This window comes from Delphinapterus leucas, chromosome 7, assembly GCF_059928025.1.
Source record: "Delphinapterus leucas isolate spDelLeu-1000000601 "Yukka" chromosome 7, BTC_Dleu_Yukka2, whole genome shotgun sequence".
In the NCBI taxonomy this organism is placed as follows: domain Eukaryota; kingdom Metazoa; phylum Chordata; class Mammalia; order Artiodactyla; family Monodontidae; genus Delphinapterus; species Delphinapterus leucas.
The window spans coordinates 16,819,492-16,846,376 of NC_143135.1; the positions used below are offsets into that span (position 1 = coordinate 16,819,492).

General features: G+C 40.7%; 1 pseudogene; it reads left to right on the forward strand.

The window, feature by feature from the left end:
• The window catches only part of LOC149748698 (endoplasmic reticulum mannosyl-oligosaccharide 1,2-alpha-mannosidase pseudogene), a 122,811-nt pseudogene that overhangs the window by 55,546 nt on the left and 40,380 nt on the right, over positions 1 to 26,885 (forward strand).

Consider the following 26,885-nt stretch of genomic DNA (forward strand, 5'->3'; position numbering starts at 1 on the left):
AAATCATGAGCCAATACCAGACAATACAGCTAAAAACTATCGTGCCCACAAGGAAGCTGTCATATTTCTTAAGGTGGCAGGCTTTAGCAGGCTTAAAGGAGGTAAATAACTTGCTTTGGAGTGATCATTTGAATTGCGTATTGGGAGTAATTATTTGGAGAGTCAAATGTAATGAATTTAATTGATTATATGACATGATTTTGAAGCAGGTCAGAGTGATTGAGTCCCTCTAACCCTCAGCATTGACATATAAAAGTATCTGACACTTAAATGGTGCTTATTATGTGCCAGGCATTATTCTAAGTGCTTGGCATTTTTAAATGAACTCTTTTAATCCTTACAACACTCTTTGAAGTAGGCACTATTATTAAGCATCCTCATTTTACAGATGAGAAAACAGTCACAAGAGATGAAATAACTTGCCCAAGGTCATAAAATTAAGTGGCAGAGGTGAGATTCAAACCAGTGCAATCTGGCCTCAAATCTGTGCTCTGTGCTGCCTCTGTTTATCATCCCCCCTCCCCCCAAATCAGCACATCTAAGGGTCCCCCTAATCCTCTCTAGAACAAGGCCACAATCTTGAGCAGATCCATGAAGACTGGCTATAGGTACCTATCTCTAAGATGGTTCTTCTGCTGTTTTCTCTTTAACCACCAAGAGATTAGCCCCATGACCCCTGGAGCCCGGGACTGCCTAGGCACATAGTTGTTGTGGAGGATTCCTGACACCCAGGGGGTGGGCCATCTTTCTGCCTTCATTTCTTCTCACCAACCTGGATTCCAGATCTAGGTTGGTGGTAATAAATTCGACGTGACTTACTGGCCATTCCTTTGCAGTGACTAATGTGTTTAATGGATGGAGAAGAGCTAGTGGCTAAAGTGGAGTGCCCACTGGGGATTTAAGCTGTACTTTACCCACAGATCACAGGTGGAATTTGAGGTGACCCTGGCATGCCTTGTCTTCCATTAGAATATAAGTCGCTGGAGGGCACGGATGACATCTGCCTTGCATTTGTGTGTCTATGTCTCAAGCATAGTGCTCAGCTCGTAGTAGATATTTTATACATTACTTATTTGATCCATCAGACTTTTGCTGGTCCTTTAAAACCCAGAACATCATCATTCTCTGTAGGTTTTCCTGATCTCTCATACTTCTACTCCATCTTTGCAGAACTAATTGCTCCTTCATCTAGGTTCTCAATACTATGAGACTTTTGGCAAACGGTATTACTTGTCTTTGTCTTAGTATCTTTACCTATAAGTTGGGGATAAAAGTGCTATTTATCTCTCATGGTTGTGAACATTTTAATGAAATTATATGAAAAGTATTTTGTTAACCATAGCATGATACAGAAATGATAATAATTTTTATCTATTAAATAGTGAGTTTCCTAAGGGATAGGGACCATTATTTTACATTTCTGTATCTACATATCTTTGCCTTAAATAACTCTAAAAGAGACTTACAAGTTGAAGGTATAAGTAATTTGATTATTATAAGGGAAATAATGGCGCAAAGACTCTGTGGTTCTAGAGACATTTTAATGATTCCTCAGTAATTTTCTATCAGCTGAGAAATATGAGTAGCCTAAGAAGACTCTGAAAAGGTTAATCATAAAGTAAGTGCTTCTGTTCTCACATCGCCAAGTCAGATCAATATACACTTTCTCTTGGCTAATTCTGAGGGCTGGTTAATTTAGTGACACTAATGGTTTGAATAACAATCCTAAAGTTGAGGTTCCCAGACCCCCTACTGAGGAAGGCAGAGACCTAAGAAATCATTTACCACTCCAGGTGAGACCTGTAACATTCTTGGCCATGTAATTAGGGAATTTGCATATTAATTCTCAAACTGGGGGATTATTGTAGGCTGCAGAAATGATGTCTGATCTGGAGGAAGGGGCATGAAGAAGGAAGAAGCTGTGTGCCTATTGCCTTTGTTGGTTGAATCTCTTAGAAATTGCCCTGAGGTCATTCTGAAAAAAGAAATCCATTCTCATCCTTGATGCCTTGACCTCTTTGCCTCACATTTAAGCAGGACACACACACCAGTTTGGTGGAATAGCCTTTGTTAATAATACTGATAATGGCTACCATTATTTAAGACAACTGGGATCATTTAAAAAGGCTTGCATTAACCCTTGGGCTTGCTCTCAGCCTGCATGGCTGATCTTTAGAATTTTGGTCTGGCTCTTCCCATCAGACGAAATAGCAGGAGAAAGATTGAAGATGGGAAATAAGCATCGTGCTAGCTTTAATTACACAAGCTAAATATTGTCTCTGCAGAATTTCAACTTGGGGAAGTTTTGTAAGCAATTTTATGTGACTGTTCTTTAAGCAGATCAGCCCCAGTTTAGCAGAGGAATGTATTGGATGAGGGAGAAAATATTCTAAAACTTTTCAGTGTACCTGAGGTTGTAGACCTTTGGGTTATCTTATCCCAGCACCACTATAATCAGAGAAGTAGGTATTAACTTTCATTAACAGGGGCTCAGAGCTGAAGAGACTTATCCAGCATCCCATGGCTGGTAAACCAGGCTTGGAACACAGGTCCCTCTCTGATCTTTTCCACTAGGCTCTGTTGGGAGCTTGGAGTTCTGGGAGGTACATTAAGCTCCTCCCCTCTCACTACTTTTCCTTCCAACCTAGTGGATGTGGAAAGATGGGAAGGGCTCAGAGTGGAGAAATAGCAGACCCATCCTCCCCAGCATCTGAGTGCTTAAGACCAGTGGAGGGCTGTTTCATCTGTGGGTAACTGTCGACCGGTGTCACTTCAGATGATGTTCAGGTGAAGTGTCAGTACAGTTAGGAGTTTTTGCTCTCTGATGCTGTGCACTTCCAAGCGCAGGTTCTGCCTCTGGGTTCATAGTTGCCTTTCTTTCATTACTCCCCATCACAGGGGAGCTGGAGTGCGTAAACACTGCAAGTGTCTTTTCATAGGCATTAGCTGTGTGTTTGGAGAGTTAATTTATGTCCTCTAAAGGGGTATTGATTTGAGTTAGGTGATTAAAAGCACTCGATAAAGAACCTGCTCCACCTATTCACCTGTGTTCCATTGAGTATGGAAAGGGCTATACCAATCTTTTCTCATCAAACAACTCTTCCTTTGCCTAAACCCCTCTTCTGTTCTGCTGCTCTAGGACATTCAGTTAGGCTAAGAGGCAGAATTCTTTGTCTCCTGAGTAGATGTGGAAAGGAGGAGCAGTAGTCCTGGGTGCTCTGGAAAGCAGAAAGAAGAAATGGCTTAACCTTTTAACTAGCTGTATAAGTTTGGAAAATAATAATTCCAGCCCCCGTCGTCTTCCTCCTCTCTCTCATCTAATCATTTTCCAATGCTACATCCAAAATATTTTCCAAATTGACTTTTTCCTTCCTTGCTTCTGCTGCTGTCCTGGTTCAGGTCCTGATTGTTCTGCCTGAACTACTGCCATAGCCCCTTAACTGACCTTCCCACCTCCAATCTCCCCCATCCCTCCAGTCTCTCCTCCACCCTGCCACTGGGTGTCTTTTCAAAATCAAGTTCTGGTGATATCTGGGATAACTCTTGCTCCTCTCTTTGGAATCTATCAGTCTCCTCATGGCCAACAGGATGAATTCTGAGCTTATCAGTAAGGTCCGTAAGGCTTTTCATAACCTGAACTTCACTTAGAGGACCGATTTTGTCCTCAGCCACCCTCACACATACTGGGTTCTAGTCATACTGTAAGGTGTATCATTTACTGAAGAGACCATTTACTCTGGTACTTCTGCATCTTTATTTTTTCTCTGGGAAACTCATATTTATCTTTAAATTCTACCTCAGACACTCAAACGTAAAGCCTTTGCTGGTTCTCTCAGCTCAAGAAGCATTAGACTCCCTCATTTGTCCCCCTTCTCACATAGTATTTTGGATGGATCTTTACTTAGCAGTTTTAGCATTGTCTTTTTAGTACTTTTTTTTTTCCTGAAATGTGAGTTCCTTGAGGACAGAGATCATGACTTATTCATTTTGGTATTTCCATAGTCTGCTGGAGAGTCTAATGCATATTAAATGATAGACTGGAGTATTTTTTAGTATAAATTTGCCTTCACTGTTTCCTTCTGGGGGGAGGTGGTATATACTTTTTTTTGCCTCGCTGACTTTGAGCTTGACAGTGTGACTTCCTTAGCCAGTGGAATGTAAGCAGACATGATGTAAGCAGAGATTTTAAATGTGCCTGCATGGCTTGGCTTGTCTTCTTTTGCTCCTGTAATCCACTGGAGCTACTGGTCCAAGGCAACTGGAGGCACACATGGAGCAGAATTGAACAAGATCAAAAGCTTGACCCAAGTTCAGCCAATTTGAGGATCTGTGAGCAAGAAATAAGTGCTGTTGCTTTAAGTCATTGGGTTTCAAGGTAGATTGTCACTCAGTATTATTACAGGGATGGCTGACTACTACAGGTACTCAAATGTTTGAACTAATACATGGATGAGTAATACAGAGTTAAATAGGATGATGCTATGGTCTGAATGTTTGTGTCCTCTCCAGATTCATATGTTGAAATTCTAACCCCCAAAGATGATGGTGGAGCCCTCATGAATGGGATTAGTGCCTTATAAAAGAGGCCCCACAGAAGTCCCTAGTGCCTTCCACCATGTGAGGATGCAGGTAGAAGGCACCAGCTATGAACTAGGAAAAGAGCCCATATCAAAATGTGACCATGCCGGTGCCTTGATCCTGGACTTGACAGCCTCCAGAACTGTGAAAAAGAAATGTTTATTGTTACCCGTCTGTGGTATTTTGTTGTAGTAGCCCAAACAGACTAAGAAAGATGAGTTAAAAGGATGAGAGAAGAAGAGCTCAAAAGTTATGAGTTGGATCCCTGTGCATTTATTTCTTGGGAAAGCATGACATTAGGAACCCCATGATAACTCATCATCCATGGGATGTTCAGGATGGGATTATTTGAAGTCGTGGTAGTATCGTAGACTTTAGTGAAAGACATTTTCATCTTAGTTTTATAAGCCAGGCATAGAGGCTGAAGCTTACAATTTTAAAAACTCTTAAGATAGAAATTAAGTTTCCCACTTGAATATTTATCATGGAAAACATAATCAGAAGGCAAATCTTCTGGGAAGAAAGTCACATAATGAATTCTAAATCCTAATAGAAATTATTATTGGGGATTGTAAACTTTTTCAGATTAACCATACCACTGTTCCTCTTCATTAAAAGTGTGGATAATTAAAAGCTAACAGTGTATTATTTCTTGATATATATGGATATTGCTGTACAAATGGTGTGATTGGTATAGTCTATGACTAGTTATTTTGTTTAGTTAGGGCATTCAGTTAATGAGTTCAGCACTAGAGTACTGAGACGTAAATGGATCTATTAAGTCTTCATAGTCTCAAATGCATGCCAGTGAAAATGTGTGACTGAACAAACGTAGCACTTATTTTATCTACAGAAATCATGTAGCATCTAACACATAGTAGGAATTAGGTGTTCATATGAAAGAGAGATTCAAATTATATAGAATAAGAGAAATGAAAGACAGAGAACTGAATCGGCACTTGCATGTGGGGTAGTTCTTGAGTTCACAGGCCTTTTATTCCTGGCAGTGAGTCTGGCAGGAGAAATTAGGTTTGACCACCCACCCTGGGAGAACTCATGATGTAGTGAGGTGACTAATGAATCACAAGCTATCCTGCATTGTGTTTCCTGCCTCAAAGGACCCAGGGTTCTTGAACCCTGCAGGGCTAAGTTCTTGATTCTTGAATTCAGGGTCAGAAATTAAGTTGCCTGCTTGAATATTAATCTTTCAAATGAGAAAAATGTCACAAGTTGTTGGTTTGATTTGGATTAATAGGGTCATGTTTGTATTTTGAGTAGAGAAAATTGCATGCTTGAAGGTGTAAATTTGTTCTTTCTGTTCTTAGCTTGTTGAGATATTGTGACATTAGGAATTGGGCTAGTGTATCATTTGACCTGTTGACCTCCACTTCTCACTGTGAGGCTATTGCATCTCCTCTAGAGTTGGCCTGCTCTTAATTTAGGGCATAAAAGTTGTCATATGGTACTACTATGATGTTTCCTCCATAACAGTTGCTCCTGTGGCTCTTTTTTCTCTGTCCACCTAGCCCATCTCCCCAGTAACCCTGAGCAGCTCTTTGGTCACTGGAAACTCCATTAGAAACTTCTAGAAAACTTTACTGAAGTCTGGGGAAGATGGTGCCTTTGGTAAAATAGGATTTCTTCCACTTGAGAGCCTAGTACTTATCCCATTCCATTAAGATACTCCCCCAAAGCATAATCTCCACAGAGCGTTTAAGTTTCCAATCCTTAACAGCTTCAGAATATGTACATCATTCAATCAAGTGCTGGACAGAGGTGCATTCACATATGACTTAGTAATTACCTAAAACATTGGCTGTAATACAGAGAAGATTATTATGTGACAGCACAACTGGTTTCTGTAGTGTGTCTCTAATAGGAGCTCTGTTCCTCATCTGCTTTCCTGGGTTGCTGTAAACAGGATAGACCTGGTGTATAGTATAGGTTGTAAGAAATGGCCCCAATAAGGCATCATACAACAAACATGTTCAAATGCTGAGTTACAGAGGCTGAAGATAGAGAGAGCCTCCTGGAAAAAAGTTAATTCTTCATCCTTGGGCAATTAGTCAGGGAAAGAATCTAGAGAAATCTGAGCTGATGGAGGAAGGAGTTAGCAAATTACATCTCATTACAGAAATTCTTTGATATCTTCTTTTTTTTTTGGCACTGTTGGAGGCTGGATACCATTCTCTTAGTATATGCAGAACATCAAAAGAGAGTAAACAGCTCTTCCACTGGCTTAGGGTATTGATAATAAGAGATCTGGAGAAATGAACTAAAATAAATACCGCATTATGCAGTTGTTATTAATGCATGAGGACCATAAATTCCTTTTTAAGTCTTTTATTGTCAATTTCAGCATAAGTTATGGTTTGTCTGAAGCACTTTGAAGTCTGGTTATACTAATAATTGTTCTGTTGCTAAATACATTATCCCTTGCATTATCTCCCTCTCCTTCCAGATTTCATGAATTTTAGAATCACTCCTGACTGGTTGGAGGAGGCGATAAACAGTTTCCTTTTGAGCCTGAATGATGGTGGTGAGGATGATGCTGTCATTGCCTTTGAATGACTACTTTGATGTATAAATTTCAGTCTTCCAAGTAGAGACAGCTAGGATGTCTCCTTGGTATCTTGTTCTGTTTTCATACGAATCCAGATCCTCACACATAACCACTCCTTTGAGAACAAGTTTCTTCATATCACAAACTTTGTGTTTGCTATTTTCTCTTTTTTGCATTATAGAAAAACCAGTCTCTATTTGCACACCCATATTCATGGCAACATTATTCACAATAACCCAAAGGTGAAAGCAACCCAACTATACATTGACAGATGAATGGATAAAGAAAATGTGGTATATACTTATGATGTAATATTACGCAACCTTAAAAAGGAAGGAAATCCTGTCACATGCTACAGCATGGAGGAACCTCGAGGACATTATGATAAACAAAATAAGCCAGTCACAAAAGAACACATACTGTTCTTTTACTCATACTGATATAAACCATTTATATGAAGTATCTAAAGTAGTCACAATCATAGAAACAGAAAGTAGAAAGGTGGTTGCCAAGGGCAAGGGGATGAGTGTTTAATAGGTATAGAGTTTTAGTTTTTAAGATGAAAAAGTTTTAGAAATCTATTGCATAACAATGTAAATATACTTAACACCACTGAATTGTACACCTAAAAGTGGTTAAGATAGCAAATACAATGTTATGTTTTTTTGCCATTAAATAAAAGGACTTAACAAAAACAAACAAAAAATAGTCTCTCCTCTGATGATACTATAACCCTTGAAATCCCTCCCCTTGATTTCCCTGCTGCACATGGCTGAATTGGTACAGTCCTTGTTCATAACATGCATCTGGATCTTCACCCTATCCTCTCTTGAATCTCGCATCCTTTAATTACACCATCCTCTTTGCAACCTTAGTGATGTCGGCTGTTCACTGCCAGGACACTCTTCTCCCATTCCCTCTGTCTTAAGTGGCTGCCCCAGCCTTCCTTGCCCATACCTCCAGCCAGTGTATAGATTATTTTACCTCTACCAAAATAATGCATTTGTCATTTAGAAAAAGGATAAGCAAAAGGAAGAAAAATTTTAAAAATGGATTCACAGTTCAGAAATGACCACCGTTAGCAAAAGTGGGATCACAGTCTTCTCCTGTCCTGTGAATTATATGTTACTATTCAGCAACATTTCAGGACCATCTTCCCACATGGCTTACTCTTCTGCTTTATCAGGTTTGGCCTTCTCCATTCCAGGGGCATCTCTGCATTTGTTTGACCATATCTTTGACCTCCTCCGCATCACATCACAGTCAATCTTCTTTCCCCTCATCACAACCTTCTGTCGTTTCCTTTGCCTCATCATCTCACCCCTGCATGTCCCACTTAATCTGACCAAAGAGAAAAAAGGCTGGGCTTGCTGCCTTATCAGGGCTTCCTTCACTGGGCACAAGTTCTCAGCAGCAGCATTGGGATATGACATGGCTTTCCCCTCTGCATTCCCAGGCGTGAGTTTAGTTCAAACCCTGGTAATATGGGTGGTGGTTTTGTACGCCAACTCTGGATCAGATATCTCAGACTGAGTTCCAGCTTTTCCACTCAACAGACATTTCAGTGTCCTCGTCTGCTCTTTGGTTGCTGTAAATGACAAACACATTAATACCCAGAAAGCACTTGAAACAGGGCCCAGCATACAGCAAGCACTCAGGGAACATTGTTAGCTAATATCTTCATTTAAATAGAGATTTTGAGTTGATTATGATTCCTTAACACCACTCAGATCTGTATGTTCCACCCTCACTGACATTATCTTAGTTCAGATGCCTTGTCCCCACGGCAGCCTCATAACTGCTCCTGTCTGCACTGTTTATGCCTCTGCTTCGTCCTTCATACTGCAGTCAGAGTGAGTTTTCCACAGTACAGATCTAATTAGGATCCTCCTCGGGCTGAGACCCTTCAGTGGAACGCACTTCTGCTCTTTCTCTGAGGCCCCGTGGATGGCCAACTACATATCTGCAAGACGCAGAGGAAGCTCTCACCCTCTCCAGAATTCTCCCCAGAACCTCTCCCTTCCGCCCTGAAGCCTGGGTTAAGTGCCCGCCCAGGCGCTTGATAGCGTCCTGTGCTTGCCTCTTCCTTGGCAGGCCCTGCATTGTATTGTGATGTCCTCGTTTGTCCCGCCCCCCAACTCCGGCAATCTGCAAACTTCCTGATGGCAAAAGACAGTTGTTTTCCATCCTTAACATCTGGTACAGCAGCTGGACTGTGATCTTTGATAAGAATTAAGTTCACTTCTCAGATTCTTTTTTTTTTCCATTTGGCTGATCTTACTTCTTACAAGTTGACTTTTGATAATTTCAGTCTCAGGGGGTGGATTTTTGTGGACCACCTTGCCCCACATTCTACTCCACTGTCCCTCTTTTCTGCTACCTTTATGTTCAGAACCTTCCATCTGTTCCCTTTGTTCTCTTCTCTTACAGTACTCTGTCTCCTTCCCTATAATTATACTTTTCACCCTCTAGGCAGAGATTACTGAATTGTTCCGGTATTTCCCCTTGGGGTTGTGAGCAGCTTGTGAGCAGGGACACTGCTTCCTGGCCTCCTATCTTCTATAGCGCCTGGGTTTACAAGGATTTTGGTAAGTCGTAGTCAACTTAAATCCAAAGCTTTGAGGAGGGAGGTCAGAGAAACACATTTTTTAGGACTCCCCTCTCTGGAAGCCCTTTATTAATGCAGTAGTGAAATCGGCAATTGTAGGAGAAATCTTATATAGAAAAAGTGCCGAGAAGACGTTGACCCTTTGAGTAGAACTGAGGGAGGTAACTTCCTTCCCATGTAGACCTTTGTTTAAGTTTTAAAGCTGGTAAGTATCCTGTGTGGCATTTTGTAGACTGGGGAGGTAGAAACTGGACTGTGTCTAAGGTCTAGGTAAAGCTCAAATGTGTAATGAATGTTTAATATATATTTTGGTGTTACATGAGGATGATGAGGGTTGGTTCTGGAGGACAGCTTCTCTTCTAGAGTCTTCTTCTGTAAAATGGGTATAATAATAGCCCCTACCACATAAGGTTGTTGTGAGGATTATGTAGGTTAATTCTTACGAAGCACTTAGAGAAACAGCTGGCACATAGCATTAAAAAAAAGATAGCTATTATTACTCTATGGCAGTTTTTTTGTGTGCAGTATCTTACTTATCCACATACTAACTCAAGGTGTTTCCCCTCAATTTTCTGAAGCTCACGAATGTCACATAACTTCTTTAAGATCACACAGCTATAGGAACTTCCCTGGTGATCCAGTGGTTAAGACTCTGTGCTCCCAATGCAGGGGGCCCGGGTTCAATCCCTGGTCAGGGAACTAGATCCCACATTCCGCAACTAAAGATCCTGCACGCTGCAACTAAGACCCGGCGCAGCCAAATAAATAAATAAATATTTTTTTTTTAAAAAAAGATCACACAGCTCTAAAGTGGCAGAATTGGAGTTTGAACTCAGTATTATTTGAGTCCAAGTCCGTGTTCTTTTCATTATGCTGCCCTTTTAGAAGGACAGCAGCATGGTGAAGGTTGACATTGTTTTGAACATGAATCTCTGGATAAAATTGTTCAATCTTGTCTTTGTGGCTCCCAGTCTCCACAGATTTTTGTTATCTGCAAACCCATGTATCAGAACCTGACATTGTGTTAAGAATATGATTCTCATTCATCTAGAGCAGGGTTTTGCGTCCTCAATGCTATTGATATTTTGGGCTGGATAATTCTTTGCTGTGGAGGCTGTCCTGTGCATTGTAGGATGCTTAGCAGCATCCTTGGTGTCTATGCGCTAGATACCCATAGCAACTTCTCTCCACCAGGTGTGACAACCAGAAATGTCTCCAGATGTTGCCAAATGTCCCCTGTGGGTCAAAATTGCCCCCGATTGAGGACCATTAAGACCAGGAGTATAAATATAGTATTCATTACATCATCTGTCCCCAGTACATTTATATTTAAGAGGGGACAAGCCCTCAATGAAACAATCCTAAAGAGCAGCTATTTTCAACTTTTACCGGTCTTTCTAAGCTCAGGCATCTGCCACTGCTGCTTCCCTTGACTCTCACGTCACATCATCTTCTGAGTCACTAAGAAACCTTGCTCTGCCCACCCTGAATTAGTTTTCTAGGGCTGCCATAACAAAATACCACAAACTGGGTAGATTAAACAACAGAAATGAATTTCATTACAGTTCTGGAGGCTGGAAGTCCAAGATCTGCCTGGCAGAGTTGGTTTCCTTTTGAGTATTCTTTCCTGGGCTTGCAGATAGCTGACCCTCTTGCTGCCTCTTCACTTAGTTGTCTCTCTGTGCATGCGTACCCCTGTGTCTCTTTGTGGGTCCAGCTTTCCTCTTCTGAGAATGCAGGTCAGTTTGGATTAAGGCTCACCCTGTTGGCCCCATTTTAAGTTAATCACCTCTTCAAAGGCCCTATCTCTGAATGCAGTCACATTCTTAAGTACGGGGGGCGAAGGCTTCAACGTACAGATTTTGGTGGCACAATTCAACCGGTACCCCCACCCACGCAACCCATCTATCCATCTCGGTATCCACCCTTCTTTCCTCCAGCCTCAGACGATGAACCATACCTCCTGCTAGTTTTAGTCACGACCAAATCCTCCTCTAAGCTCCCAATCCCCAGTCTCCTCTGAGACCTTTCTCCAGCAGTTACCTCCCACTACTCTGAAACGCCATGTCCCCTACATCTTCATCCTCTCTCTCATCACTGGATCTTTTTCTTCTTTTTTTTTTTAATGGCTCTTTCTTCTTTGTTCAATAATATGCTCCTGTCTTCCATTCTTGGCCACGTTGCCCTGGGGTTTTTGCTCTTCTGTCTTCTTCTGTCGCGACTGTTCCCGGGGATCCAAAGGTTCTTATCTCATCACAGAAAGAATTCAGAAATGAGTCAGGGAGATCAAGAAAGTAAAGTGAGGATTTATTTAAGCAAGAATACGCTCTCAGAGGGAGAGTGGGCAGACAGGTGAGTAGCTGCCCTGGGTTTCTTTGGCAAGCCGGTTATGAGGGGCAGACAAATGAAGGGGCCAAATATTCATTGGGAAGGAGGGGCTTGGGGGTCATATTCCCTGATTTTCATCCCAGCTCCACCTTCCCAAGGAGAGGAGGGATTTCTGTCCTTATTTAGCTTTGATCGGAAGTGTCATAGCGTTGGTACATTATGGGTACTTCTTATCTGCAAGGCTAATTTTATTGTAATGAGAGCATAATGAGCAACAGGTTACATTCAGGCACAGGAGATTCCCGCCTTTCCCCACCTTTCTTTGCCTCCAGGACACTTGTCACCCCAAAATGTGTGGTTTCCTGTCAGTCTGAAGGTTCCTGCTTTTCTTCGTCTGCCCATGGCCCCCTGCTGTTTACAAGATGTGGTGATTTCCTGCCACCTGGCCCGTGACCCCCTTTCTCTGCTCATATCTAGCAACCTGCCTGCTGTAACACAACTATATTGCTTTTTTTTAAGAAATACACTTTCTTAAATAAATTTAAGAGATTTGCTATTTCCACCTTTTCACTTTCTATTCTTTCCTTGCTTCATTTCAATTTTGGTTTCTACCTCTACCATGCTTCATCATTATCATCAGATAAACTCCTTTTGGCTAAATTCAGTGGAAACATTTTGGCTTCTATTTTATTTGATTTCTTTCCTAATTGATAAAGTCGAACATTCTTATTCATTTGATATCTAGATCTATATATCTATCGATCATCTATTTATATCAGACTTGTACTTGTGTGTAGCTTAAAATCAAATGATTTGAGTCCTGTATTGAAAAGGAGCAGTATATATGTTAACACTCTTTAGCTGCAAGCCACTGTCAATTGAAATTAATACTCTGACTTTTAGCTTTTTCATCAGTTTTTTGTATGTACTTTTTAAACAACAAGCTTATACAAATATTTCTTGATTTTTTTCATTTTAAATGTTATTTAATACTCTTTTGCTGTTGAAGATGGAGATTTAGTCTCTTACACCCTATTCTATTTCACACAATACTTATCCTCCCTAACCTTCCCAATATTGTAATACCATAGTAATTATGCTTATATTTATTTCTTACATTATTGTAACTATGTATTAATTTCCTATGACTATTTCCTTCCTTGGGAAATTTCTTGTTTTACCAGAGCCTTTATTTTGCCTGGTTTTCTATGTGCATACACACACACACGCACACACACACGCACACGCACGCACACACACACACACACACACGCATGCACACACTTTCCAAGCCTCTCTCTCGCTTTCTCTTTCTCCTCTCTCCCTGTCTCCCTCCCCCTCTTGCCCCAACTTTCTCCTCACACCTCTAATCCTCCTTTCTTGTCGTCACCCTCAGATGATGACCTTGCTTCCTATTTCCCTGAGAATGTGGAAGAAATTAAAAGAGAATGTATTCACTCTCTATCACTTTGAATAAACTCTTTGCATCTGTTGTTTCTTTCTTCTCCTTCTGGTATCCCCATTATGCATATGTTACACCTTTTGTAATTATCCCATAGTTCTTGGGTATTCTGTTCCATCATTTTCATTTCTTTTTCTCTTTGCATTTTAAGTTTGCAAGTTTCTATTAACCTTTTCAAGCTCACTGACCTTTCCTTAACTGTGTCCAGTCCATTGATAAGCCTATTAAAGGCAGTCTTCATTTCTGTTACAGTGTTTCTATTTTGAGCATTTTCTTTTGATTTTTTTCTTTCGATTCTTTTCTAACATTCCATTTCTCTCTTTACATTACATCTCTGTTCTTGCACATTTTCCACTTTTTCCCATTATAGCCCTTAGCATATTAATCATAGTTGTGTTAAATTCTTGGTCTGATAATTTCAAAATCTCTGAGTTTCGTTCTGATGCCTGCTCTGTCTACTCAAATCATGTTTTTGTCTTTTAGTATCACTTGTCATTTTTTGTTGAAAGCTGGGCATATTTACTGGGTAAAATGAACTGAGGTGGCTACACCTTTAACGTGAGGTTTTATGTTTATCTGGCTTGGAGTTAGGCTGTGTTTATTGTGTGCTGTAGCTATAGGCGTCACAGGTAAAATGTCCTCTGAAGTCCTTGATTTTGTCTCTCCTAGTGCCTTTGAGTTTTCCTAGAAACTTCTTCTTAAATGAGAGCTGAGATGTGCAGTTCTTTCTGTTGTATTTCTCTGTTTTATCCAGGAGCCCTGCTGATGTGCCAGTAAGGTGTCAGGGTAGGAGAAGTGTTCTATAGTTCTGTGATTAGGTATGTCTTTTAGTGAGCTGTGTCCCTAGGTTGTGACCTTCAAAACTGCTTCTCAGTTTTTTTTTTTTTCTCCCTTAGGTGAGACAGGAAGGATATAGGGGGCTGGAGTTGGGTATTTCCCTTGCCTCAAGTGGTTTAGGTTCTGGTAAAATAGTTTCCCTTGAGGGAAAGCCTTGTTAAGAAAAAAATGTTCTGAGCATATTTCAATATGGTTACTTTTTCCTTCTCACTGCCAGAAGCACAGGACCTTGTAGGGCTTCTATCGGCAAATCACGTGAAAGATGGGGGCACCATAAGTGTGGGCCCTTCTGGGGTTTTTATTATTTTTTTATTTTATTTATTTATTTATTTATTTGTCTTTTAAAGTTATTCTTTTTTTTTTTTTAAACATCTTTATTGGGGTATAATTGCTTTACAATGGTGTGTTAGTTTCTGCTTTATAACAAAGTGAATCAGTTATACATATACATATGTTCCCATACGTCTTCCCTCTTGCGTCTCCCTCCCTCCCACTCTCCCTATCCCACCCCTCCAGGCTGTCACAAAGCACCGAGCTAATATCCCTATGCCATGCGGCTACTTCCCACTAGCTATCTACCTTACTACGTTTGTTAGTGTGTGTATGTCCATGACTCCCTTCTGGGGTTTTTAACTCCCAACCTAGTCCACACAGAGTTGCCAGCATTTTGTCACTTACAGTTTAAGTTTCTCAATCCTGTTACTGGTTCCAGTGATTTCTGCTTCTGGGTTCTGCTTTGGTAAGCTGTGATTCTCTGTATCTACCTATCTGTCTCCCCAATTTTGGGGACAGTGGTTTGCCCTCCGACCTCAGTTCTCTGATGGACCCAAGAAGAGTTGTTGGTTTTCAGTTTTTTTTTCAGCTTTTTTCCTGTCGTGAGGACAGGAGTGATGACTTCCAAGCTCCTTACGTGCTGGACTGGCAACCAGAAGTCCCTGCATCTGTATCACATACTCTGACTTCCCTTTTGCTACTAAAAACTATCTCTGTTCCTATCTAAGGACAGCCCTCCTCTTGTGCATTACATCTCATCCCCTTTCCACTATCACAGGATATTACTCCAGCAAGAGTCCCCTCTTTCTCCTACATCATAACATTTCCCTTTTCCTGAGTCATTCACATCGATTGAAAAATGCTCTAAAAGTTCCTGTCTTAAAACAACAGACAAAACAAATACACAAAACAAAGCCCACACCTTCACTTGAGCACACATCTTAAACCAGCTACTGATCTAGGGTGACCATGGTATACAGCAACTTGAAGTCGAATCTCAGTTCCCTGTCCGGGAATCAATCCCGAGCCGTGGCAGTGAGAGTGCTGAATCCTAACCATTAGACCACCAGGGACTAGTGGCTAGAAGCGGCACCCTGGCTCTTGTCTTCTTTACAAAAAGAATTTTAGCAAAGTGATGGAAACTAGTGAAATGGGTAAAGTGTTTATTAGAAAAGTACCTGCGGATAGACACATGGGCAGGGCTCAGAGAAAGAGTCGAGGGCAACAGGGGTGGCTTAGATTGCTCATATAGGGGCAGTTTTCTGGGTCTTTGATTTTCTCTGGCCAATCATCTCGCTTCGTTCCCGTATCTGATCTGACTCAAGGCCCTCCCCTGTGTGCGCATGCACATCTTTTAGCCAAGATGGACTCCAGCACATGGGTCTTGGGGAGGTTGACAGGACATATTATGGTCTAGTGCCCCCTCCTCTGAGGAACCTTTCTGTGCATGTGTAGTCTGGGAGGTCTCCTTGACCCCAAGAATGAGAAATATGTGGCCTCCTAATCTTTTACCTAAGCAGGGCTTAGCTGCTGTCTGCTCCTGCCATTACCATTACCTTGAAGTGTCCACAGGAGACAAAGCCCAGCTGCTTTTCCTGTTCCTATTATTAAAAGCATAAACAGGAAGCTAGTTGTAAATGTCTAACCTAGGGCCCATCTATCTTCTGCCTCACTACCGCCCCATCTATGTCCTCTCCTTCACCACAGAATTCTCTAGAAGACTTACCCATGCTCACTGTCCAGTCCCTCCTCACCCAGGCTTTCATCTTCCTTTCTTCCTGGAAAATGCTTTTGTGAAGTGCAGTGGTGGTCTCTGTGTTGTTATATTCAATACTTGGTTTTCATTCTTCATCTTACCTGACCTATCATCAGCATTTCGTAAATGTTGATTTCTAATTTGCCTAGAAAATCTGTCTTCGCTTTGCTTCCGGGAGTCCTTAACTTCCTTGATTTTTCTCTTAACTCACCTTTGTTTCTTTTAGGTCTCATTTGCAGATCCCTCTTTACCTTCCTGACCTTTAAATTCTGGAGTGCCCCAGGGTTCAGTCTTCAGATGTCTTCTTAATCTCTAATTATTTCAGTAACCTCCTAACAAGGCTCTGCTTTGACCATTGCTTCCTTTAGTCTATTCTTGGTACTGCAGCAAGAGCAGATTTTTTAAAGGTAAGGCAGATTATATAAGTCCTTTGCTCAAAACCTTTTCATAGCTGCTCTGCTCAATTAGAGTAAAATTCAAAGTCCTAAGGTATTCCTGGATCTTCCCCCTCTAGTCTTCTGACCTCACCCCTTCTCACTCTGCCTCTGACCAGTCTGTTCTGACCACGCTGGCTTCTGTACTGGACATCAAGCATGCCAAGAACACTTCCATCTCAGGTCCTTTGCACTTGCTATTCTCTCTGCTTGATATCTCTTTTTTTTTTTTTTTAACATCCTTATTGGAGTATAATTGCTTTACAATGTTGTGTTAGTTTCTGCTGTATAACAAAGTGAATCAGCTATATGTATGCATATATCCCCTCCCTCTTGCGTCTCTCTCCCACCCACCCTATCCCACCCCTCTAGGTGGTCTCCATAAAGCTCACTCCCAAATTTCCTTCTGATCTGCAATCTTAAGTCACTTTATGAATAAGTTCCGTACATAATAGTTCCTCAATTAATGTTTGATACATGAATAAACAGATGACATGTTTTATCTCTGGAATTTTTTAGGCTCTATTCTGGTATTCTGAAATTTCACAGTGATGTACTGATGTACCTTAGTGTGGTGATTCTTTTTTTTTTTTTTGGCCGCGCCATGCGGCTTGCAGGATCTTAATTCCCCAACCAGGGACTGTGAACCCAGGCCCTGGCAGTGAAAGCGCTGAGTCCTAACCACTGGACCACCAGGGAATTCCCAGATTCTTTATGCTTTGTGCTGGGCACTTGGTGGACCATCTCATTCTGGAAACTCATGTCCTTCAGTTCTGAAAGTTTTTTTTCATCATTTTTTGGTAATCTCTCTTGTGTTTCCTTAGTTCTCTATGTCTGGAAGTTTTTGTATTTTGGGTTATTTTTCTACTGTCACAGAGACTTTATTTACTTCAACTTCTAATTCGATCTCATACATTTTAAAATTTCTGCCATCATGTATACTGTTTTCAGTTACCATTTGTTTTATTAATAAGAAACCACATTGTTCTTGCATCACAGGTGAGGTATCTTCTTTCATCTTTTGAAGATACTAATTATATCCTTTAAAAGCTTTGCTGCGTTGCCTCTGTTTCCCCCAGCATACCTTTTTAAAAACACTGTTTAGACCCTGTTTTTTTACATTAGGTGCTTTCCTCTAGTGTGTGGTGATCACTGACTGCACATTCCAATTATGGAAAAGTGTTTGGAAGTGACTGGAAGTTCCTGTGAATAGCAGAGGTTCAGTGAAGGCTGATAAGGTGATGACTTGGCATTTTCACTGGTGCATCTCCAATTATCAGTATGTATAATTCTTTTCTCCTATGCAGATCAGTTTCTCACAGAAGAAGAGTCTTCCATCTCCTGCCTGAGATGTGGCAGGTATGTGTAGGGGGTGGAGGTGAGGAAAGCTGCCAGCATTCTGGGAGCCAGGGAAGAGAGGAAGATAGGAGTCTTGATGTTCAGTACTAGAGTTCTACTGGTCTGTCCTCTTTGCAGAGATTCCTTGCTCCTACTCGCATCTGGACCTGATGACCCTCAGACCAGAACCTCTCTTGTTCAACTTCGCCAGAGGTCCAGTCTTGGGTTAGGGTTGGGCAGGGCAGTCATCAGCTATGGGGCATAAATTTAATTCTTCTTTATACACATTTTCAAGCTATCTTTCCATTTCAGCCCAGAAGTACTTGCTTTCCAAGCTAAGTGTCCATCCACAGATGAATGGATAAAGAAGATGTGGCACATATATACAATGGAATATTACTCAGCCATAAAGAGAAATGAAATTGAGTTATTAGTAGTGAGGTGGATGGACCTAGAGTCTGTCATAGAGAGTGAAGTAAGTCAGAAAGAGAAAAACAAATGCCGTATGCTAACACATATATATGGCATCTTAAAAAAAGGTCTGAAGAACCTAGGGGGAGGACAGGAATAAAGACACAGATGTAGAGAATGGACTTGAGGACACGGGGAGGGGGAAGGTAAGCTGGGACAAAGTGAGAGAGTGACATGGACATATATACACTACCAAATGTAAAATAGATAGCTAGTGGGAAGCGGCCGCATAGCACAGGGAGATCAGCTCGGTGCTTTGTGACCACCTAGAGGGGTGGGATAAGGAGGGTGAGAGGGAGATGCAAGAGGGAGGAGATATGGGGATATATGTATATGTATAGCTGATTCACATTGTTATAAAGCAGAAACTAACACACCACTGTAAAGCAATTATACTCCAATAAAGATGTTATAAAAAAAAGTACTCACTTTCCAGTTCTTGACCATGCTATAGAAAGAGATTTTTTTTCTCTATTTTTTGAACCCCACCCCAAAACTCTTGTAAATGTGTTTTAGTTTTTTTCCAGTCGGCTAAGTCATTGACACTTGTTTTAATTTCCAAAACTTTGTCAACATGTCCAATCTGCTGGTATTTCCTAGTCTGTATTTTTGTGCATTTATAAGTTAAAAAACATTTTCATGGTCCTTTGTGTGTGTGTGTGTGTGTGTGTGCGTGTGTGTGCGTGCATGTGTTTTGAGAGGGAAGTGGTAAATATCTATATGTATATATGTGGAATTTGCTTTGTTTTTCCACAAATCCATTCTTATTCCTGCAACTCTGAACCTCCCTAGTTTCTATTCTATCCCTCTCCCCTGATTTATCTTCCTCTAGCTCTGTCTGTTCCTCCTCTCTGCTTTTCATGCACTGCCCTTATCTTGCTTTCCCCTTCAGTAGTGGTCTTTCCCAGCCGTCCCTCCCTGGTTCTACTCCTATTCTTGTGTTATACATTTTGATAAAGTGAACTGCACATTGTCTCACGGTTTTAATAACTCCTGTAGGTGAATAGCTCACACCCTTCTGTCTCCTGCCTGACCTCTTCCCCCAGTTCCACATTCCAATAACCAATTATTGTCCAGACATATCCACTGAGTTGTCCCATAGTGTCATCTAAAACACGGTGTGCACAAAACAGGACATAGTATCTATTCTCCATCTATTCTCCTCCTCATACCAACTCCTTCTTCTATATTTGCATCCATAGTCACAGAAGTCACAGACGTGGGAGTCTTCTTAATCTCCTGCTTCTTTTTCACTCCATAGATCCAGATAATCACCAAACCCTGCCAGTTTTCCTCCCACATTTTTTCTTGAATCCATCTCCTTCTGCCTCCATGATAACTGCCTGCATAACTTCCCTTCTGCTCTGTTGCCACAGCCTCCTAACTGACAGCTTCTTCTATCTTTTCCCTCTTAAATTCATCCGTTGCTCAGGTACCAGAGTGACCTATCCAAAGCATAATTCTCATCATATACCTTCAACTGCTCCCCTGCGTGGAATAAAATCTATGTTCCTTGGCATGGTATACAAGGGCTTCATGACCTGGCCCTAGTTTGTCTCTCTTGCTTCATCTCATTTCACTTTTGGCCTCACATGTTCACTCTTGTAGTACAGAACTGCCTTTTTTTTTCCCTCCCCTTAGTTTTCTTGCTTCTGCACCTTTCCTCCTGTGATTTCCTCTGCCCTCTTCCTTTTTTTCACATGACTAAAAAGGATCTTACACATCCTTCAGTATATAACGCATCATGTTTATTCTTCACAAGGAAGCAGCTCCTAATTTCTCTGATTTTGTGAAGTGTCCCTTCCCTGTGCTCCTGTGTATCCATCTATGCACACCATTATCCTAGCATTTAACATATGTATACGTCCCCGAAACATTCTATATATATATATATATACACACACACACACACACACACACACATACATTATATATATACATATACACACATTATATATATACACACATTATATTTATACACACATTATATATATATGTGTGTGTATATATATATGATTTGTCTTCATGACCCTGCTGCACTGCAAGTTTCCCCAGAGAAGGGATTCTTCCATGCTCTTGGTGTCCGGCATATAGTTGGTATTCAATAACTAGAGACTGAATGGAAATGAACTGGCTTATGAATTACTTCTTGGTGGCTTGGAATCAGCAACAGCTCAGAACTCATGAAGAGTGTGGCAAGAAGCATTGGTATTACAGTTATTATGGGAGCAGATTGTGAGTCAAAGGTGGTTATTTGGCCTCTGTTTCTCTTGCTACTTTGAGTTTTTCATGTGGTGAATATTGGGGAAAGGCGTTTCCTGATCTCGAGGTGAGGGATGGCAGGGTAGAGAGAAAAAGTCAGAGACAGTTCTTATTCCAAGTTGATGAGCTGAACGTGCAAAGAAAAGCTGGATATGACTTGGGTCATCACCATGGGTTAAAACATAAGATTTTACACTGTCAAGTGATCTAGAAGAGGTATAATGAAGGGTGGGTCCTACACGTGCCTGGCGAGTGGGAGTGGATTGGTGGAGAGGCAGGCAGGTTGAAATAAATGAAAAGTGACATCTGCTTTCACCTTCCTCACATATCACAGTTCTCCTGGTCTGTTCCCAAATGTCTCTGGGCCGCGTCCAGTTTGCACATGGTAGTGGACATCCTAATGTTGCACGTGGGCTCTTCAAGACAAGCTCTCGTAAATAGTTCCCATGCCCTGGGAGGTGTGCCAAAACACATTTCCATGATGACTGCAAAGATACTTGCTAAAAAACAAACAGCGCATTAGTGGCCTTCTGAGTTCTTGTGCAAATAGAGTGTGAAACTGGCTTGACGCTGCAAAGCTATACTTTTTTGTCTCGCTCATGATGACTAAGAGAAGTCCGGTTTGATTTGATAGGGAGGGTGTACATGGGTGGAGGTGTGGCGAGTCAGATGGGCAGCGAAAGAATGACTAGTGAAAGGGAAGGAGAGGAATGCATATACCCCCTTCAACTCAGTGCTTCAATTGACCTTCAGGAAATTGGAATAGAGATCACATGACTTAACGTTTGCCTGGAAATGAACTGCCTCTGTTTGTTCCAGGCCCTGGGATTGATGAGAGAGTCTGGGGATTCTGACCATAGAATTATAATAAGAGGAATTGTCTCAAGCAATTATTAAATATTTAAAGAACTACCTCAACACTAACTTATCAGATGAAATGAATGAAATTGAAATGATTTTTTTTTTTTTTTTGCGGTACGCGGGCCTCTCGCTGTTGTGGCCTCTCCCATTGCGGAGCACAGGCTCCGGACGCGCAGGCTCAGCGGCCATGGCTCCCGGGCCCAGCCGCTCTGCGGCATGTGGGATCTTCCAGGATCGGGGCACGAACCCGTGTCCCCTGCATCGGCAGGCGGACTCTCAACCACTGCGCCACCAGGGAAGCCCTGAAATGATTTTTAAACATTATTTCCAATGGAATGGATAGAAATTCAGGGATGAAAATTACTCTGTGCCATAAAGAAAATACTTTTAGTTTGCTTTTGTAACATGGTGTTTCTGTATCACCTTTCATCCCAAATGTTAATTAAGGAACAGTATGCCCAGGAGGTGGATCAAATGAGGAATCCAAAAGAAAAGGACATGGTCAAGGTTTTTTTTCTTTTCCTTTGCAGTATTATTAAACAAAGATATGCAGAGGACAAAGGGACATTAATCCCCAGGGCAGTTGAGATATTCTCTATCAAAGTAAAGGGAAACAAGAGTTTTGTTTACAGTTGCTTTTCTTGTCTAGACTGCACAATATAAGATGAATAGGTGGTAAAATAAAATTATTCATCAGAGACGCTATAGAGGTTTTTCTTCACTGGATATATAGTAAGTATTGCAGATTATCTACCCAGTCCTCATTCCCTCTTTCTTTTGATCAAAACCCTGATTTTGTTCAAGGATCCACCTCTGGCAGAGACTTCTAGTTGCCTACCCAATGTCAATTTTTACTTATTTATAGTAATTTGACTGTAAGAAGTAAAAAGCCCAGCTATTTTTCTGCCTCCCTTTTTCAGCCTTCTTTTTAAAAAATTGAAATACATTTGATGTATAACATTTTGTATACTTAAGGTGTACAACATGTTCATTTGCTACATTTACATACTGTGATATGATTTTCATTGTAGCGACAGTTAGCACCTCTATCAGGTCAGGGAATTACATTTCTTTTTTGTGGTGGAAATAAGATCTAATCTCTTAGCCTGTTTGACAGCTATAATAAGATACTGTTTTCTGTATTCACTATATGTGCCCTAGATCTCCAAGACTTATTGTCTACTACTTGCAAGTTTGTACCCTTAAACAACATCTCTCCTATTCCCCCATCCTCTAGCCACTAATAAACACCGTTTTACTCTCTGTTTTTATGAGTTTGAATTTTTTATTTTATTTTTTATTTTTTGCGGTACGTGGGCCTCTCACTGTTGTGGCCCCTCTCGTTGCGGAGCACAGGCTCCGGACGCGCAGGCTCACCGGCCATGGCTCACGGGCCCAGCCACTCCGCGGCATGTGGGATCTTCCCAGACCGGGGCACGAACCCATGTCCCCTGCATCGGCAGGCAGACTCTCAACCACTGCGCCACCAGGGACGCCCCGAGTTTGAATTTTTTAGAGTCCACATATAAGTGATGTCATACAGTATTTGTCTTTCTTTGTCTTACTTATCTCACTTAGCATAATGTCCTCAACATCCATCCATGTTGTAGCAAATGACAGAATTTCCTTCATTCTCATGGCTGAATAATAGTCTATTGTGTGTGTGTGTGTGTTTGTGTTTGTGTATGTGTATCTCACATCTTTATCCATTCACCTGTTGACAGGCACTTAGGTTTTTTTCATATCTTGGCTATTGTGAGTCATGCTGCAATAAACATGGGCATGCATGTTTCTCTTTGATATCCTGTTTTCATTTCCTTTGGGTATACACCAGACGTGGAATTGCTAGAACATGTGGTAGTTCTATTTTTAATTTTTTGAGGAACCTCCATGTTGTTTCCATAGTGGCTGAGCCAGTTTCCATTCCCACCAGCAGTGCACCAGGTTCTCTTTTCTGTACATCCTCCCTGACATTTAGGTCTTGTCTTCCTTATGACAGCCATTCTAACAGATGTGAGGTGATATCTCATGATTTTGATTTGCATTTCCCTCATGATTAGTGATGTTGAACACCTTTTCATGCACCTGTTGGCCATTTGGATGTCTTTTTTGGAGAAATGTCTATTTAGTTCCTCTGCCCATTTCTCATTGGGAGTATTTTTTTTTCTTATAGAGTTGTATGTGTTCTTTATAAAATTTGGATATTAATTCCATATCTGATATATGGTTTGCAAATATTTCCTCACTTTCTGTAGGAAAGTTGATTGTTTCTTTTGCCAAGCAGAAGCTTTTAAGTTTGACGTAGTCCCGTTTGTTGATTTTTGCTTTTGTTGTTTGTGCTTTTGCTGTTATATCTAAGAAATCATTGCCAGTGTCAAGGGGCTTCTTCCTTATGTTTTCTACTAGGAATTTTTTGGTATCAGGTCTTATATTTAATTTTTTGATCCATTTCAAGTTCATTTTCATGAGTGGTGTGAGATAGGGTTCTAATTTCATTTTTCTGCATGTGTTTATCCAGTTTCCCCAACAAGATTTTTTGAAGAGACAACTTTCCCCATTGGGTGTTCTTGGATGTCTTGTCAAATATTAGTTGAGTGAATATGTCAGAGTTTAACCTAGGCACTTTAATCTATTCCGTTGAGGTATCTTTTTGAATGCCGGTACCACACTCTTTTAATTACTATAGCTTTTTAGTGTAGTTTGAAATCAGGAAGTGTGATGCCTCTGGCTTTGTTCTTTCTCAGTAATGCTTTGGTTATTTAGGGTCTTTTGTGGTTTTACACAAATTTTAGGGTTTCTTTTTTCTATTTTTGTGAAGAACACCATTGGAATTTTGATAGGGATTGCATTGACTCTATAGATGGAATTGGGTCATATGGACATTTTAACAACATTAATTCTTCCAGTACTTGAGCATAGAAGTCTTTCCATTTGTTTGTGTCTCCTTCAATTTTTTTTCAAAGAAGTATTATAGTTTTTATTGTATAGATCTCTCACTTCCTTGGTTAAATTTATTCCTAGGTAGTCTACTGTTTTTGATGCAGTTGTGAATAGGATAGTTTTCTTTTTTTTCAGATGTTTCATTATAACTCTATAGAAATGTAACTGATTTCTGTAAGTTGATTTTATATCCTGCAACTTAACTGAATTCATTGCTTAGTTCCAACAGTTTTTTTTGGGGGCGGGTGAGTTGAGTCTTCGGATTTTCTATACACAAAATTATACCATTTGCAAAGAATGACAATTTTACTTCTTCCTTTCCAATTTGGATGCCTTTATTTTTCTGTCTTGCCTAATTGCTCTAGCTGGGACGTCCAGTGTTATATTAAATGAGAGTGGTGAGAGTGGGTGCCCTTGTCTTGTTCCTGATCTTATAGGAAAAGCTTTCAGTTTTTCACTGTTAAGTATAATGTTAGCTGTGGGTTTGTGGTGTATGATAGGGGCAATCATGGAACATAATTCTGGCCAGTGAGAAGAAAGGGAACTTGTTATGTGGGATTCTAGAAAAGCTCTTAAAAAGGGAGGAGAGTCATTGGCCTTTTTCCCCCGTTTTCATTCTTCCTCCATAAATTGTGGATATGATGCATGGGGCTTCAGAAACCACCTTGTGACAGATGGTTAGGTAAAGACTAAGAGAAATGCAGCCTGTTGGGTGTGAGAAATGCCCAATGTCTGTTGGGCATTATAGTTTTAAGCCTTTGAACCAGTCCTGGATCTCTTCTGGACTTCTTGTAACATGAAAGGATAATGGGCTCTACTTCAGGTCAGTGTAATTTGGGTACTATGTTACACAAAGCCAAGCCCAGTCCCTGAGAGATACTTCACCTGTGAGAGCACATCTCCATCTCTAGCTCACCTGTAAACTGATTAGTCTAAGCCATATAAAATTGCAGTCTCTTGAGTGATTGGTTTAGGCATGAGCATGTGATGGTAGCTGATGAAATTTGACCAATGAGATATGAGGAGGAATATGCTTTCCCCCAGACAGAAGAGCTTCCCCACTCTTAAAAGAAGGAATATCAGAAGGGATATCTTCTTTTGTGGACACTGTCTAGGTCAGAATATGATGCCTATAACTACTATAGCCATCTTGTAACTATGAGGGGAGCTGGTCTGGGGATAAAGCTGATACAGTGAGGATGGCATAGTGGATATTGGGAAAGAATCGGATCCTTGATGACATCATTGACCTGCCAAACCAACCAGTCCTGTAGTTGCCCATCTTTGAGATTCTGGCTTTGTAAGTTAATCTACTTTTGTTGTTGTTTAGACCAGGAGTTGGCAAATTTTTTCTGTAAAGGGCCACACAGTAAATACTTCAGGCTTTGCAGTCCAACTCTGCCACTATAGTGTGAAAGCAGGCATAGATAATATGTAAACAAATGAGCATGTCTGGCTTCCCATAAAACTTTACTTACAAAAACAGGCAGATGGCAGTATTTGTCACTCAGGCAGCAGTTTGCTGAGCCATGGTTTAGACACTGAGTTGAGGTTTTCTGCTTCTTAACTGATCTGTATCTTACCTGCTACTCAGTTGGAGGGTAGAATGCATAAAATCTAAGGCCTCTCTCAGCTCAGAGATTGGATGATTTGGAGAATGACATAAGAAAAGACCAGAAAAGAGAGAAACAAGTTAGAAGTAGGAATGATGAAAGACACTCATAAAAGAGCTAGAGGTAAAGCAGATTGAAAAGTCACACCTACCTCAGTTGAATAGGAAAGGAGGAAATGTCCAGTCCTTAGCAGAAGCCTGCTAGATGAAGAAAGTCCACAGATGTAGATGCCTTAAATTTTTAAATTTCTATCACTTTTAGCTCATAAATAAAAAGTTAGGAATGTATTTAAACATATGTGCTTATTATCCTACTACCCAGACACAAGTCTTGTTATAAAGAAATAAATATAAACTTTTCCATTTTATAAAAGGGAATTGTACTACATATACTGATTTGTAGTTTATCTTTTCCACCTTAACCATGGATTCTGAACAACTTATTAGATTTATAAATTTATACAACCATCATTTTGAAGGTTGCTTAGAAGCCCATTGTATAGAAGTAGCAATTTATTCACCTGGTCCCTATTATTCTTTCATTTTGGTTGTCTTCCCCGCC